The sequence below is a fragment of the Alligator sinensis genome, unplaced genomic scaffold (assembly GCF_000455745.1).
Source record: "Alligator sinensis unplaced genomic scaffold, ASM45574v1 scaffold32_3, whole genome shotgun sequence".
In the NCBI taxonomy this organism is placed as follows: domain Eukaryota; kingdom Metazoa; phylum Chordata; order Crocodylia; family Alligatoridae; genus Alligator; species Alligator sinensis.
The window spans coordinates 183,838-185,436 of NW_005843083.1; positions in this window are offsets into that span (position 1 = coordinate 183,838).

Sequence of the window (1,599 nt, forward strand, 5' to 3'; positions counted from 1 at the left end):
GCCGCCCCCCAGCCGGGGCCGTGGGAGCCGGCGCTGCCCCGCGCTCGCCTCTTCGCCCGTCTCCCGGGCCCTCTCCTAGTGCTTGGCCGCACTGGTGTAGGTCAGTGAGGTCCCAAGTCTGGATAGTCCCGCATTCGGGGTTGGTGCTCCCAAAGCCCCCCTGAGATTTTCCAAACTGGGAAAAAATTGGTCCTGGATGGGGGAGGCAGCCTCTGGATGCTTCTGCCCCGGCGCTGCCCCGCGCTCGCCTCTTCGCCCGTCTCCCGGGCCCTCTCCTAGTGCTTGGCCGCACTGGTGTAGGTCAGTGAGGTCCCAAGTCTGGATAGTCCCGCATTCGGGGTTGGTGCTCCCAAAGCCCCCCTGAGATTTTCCAAACTGGGAAAAAATTGGTCCTGGATGGGGGAGGCAGCCTCTGGATGCTTCTGCCTCTCAGCAGACGCCCCACTGCCTGCACCAGGCAGGCCCAGGAGCTGCACAAACCGCTGCTGGCTCCAGATGTCTGGGGTGCCTGGAGCTGCAGCCCGGATTTCACTTTCTGGCAATGGCTTTGGACTGCTGCAGCAGTGGCAGGGCCCCCCTGAGCAGTACCCGCAGCACATGCCCCACAGTGTATTTCCTGCACTCGCCTCTCAAGAACGCTGCCCGCTACCCTGCTGGCACAGCCCCTGAAGCGGTGGGACTCTCTGGTGGCAGCAGCAGTGGGCCTCAGGGCAGCTTTACCGGTTTGAAGACTTCCCATGATGTATATCTATAGCTATATCTATATATATGTATTCACTCACATTTAATATTATTGTCATGCTCTAACAGTCGTAGCCAAGTGCCTGTCTCATTAAAGATGGAGTTATTGGGTTTCAGCGGCTTGGGGAAGAGGGTTGGTTGTTTCTCAGGTGAACCTCATGGCATCAGAATATTCTAAAACCCAGACCTCCCAATCTGCTGATTAGTAGGATGCACTCGCACTAAAAATGGATGGGCTGGGAGACTTAAAAACAGGTGACTGAAATGGTTGTTATTTCAATCAGCTGGCAAGAAACTATAGGCTAAATCAAAATGTAAGGAAGCAAGGGGGTGGTGGGGAGGGATAGGCAGCAATCATATAAAGAGAAAAAGCTGAGTTTGCTGGAGGTTTGCATCTCAAATATAATTGAAGCAAGGTCCAGGAATCCTCCCTCTGGAAAATGCATGAAGAGCAGATGTAATTTTGGTGGTATTATAAAGTCAAAAGAAATATGACACGCTTCTCTGCCTTCTTCTTGTCTCTTTAACTTTAATTTCTTTTCCAATGTTGCTACCTTGTCTCAGTACTACAATATAATATATACAGTACATTATAACTTCATTTATACATACTGTCTCCCAAAATACACTCTGTACAGAATTAAATAATACAAAACAGTACAGTATATGTGTTGGTGAAAAACGTAAAGAGAAATGGCCAAATCCTACAGTTCTTACTCAGGCAGAACATCCACTAACTTCAGCACAGCTTTCATCTAAGTGAGGACTGTGGGATTTTACTGTAGTGTGGTGTCTAAGAACAAGCTTTCTATAAGAAAACAGTAACAGAGAGAAGAGAAGGACCTGGAATGTGAGAAG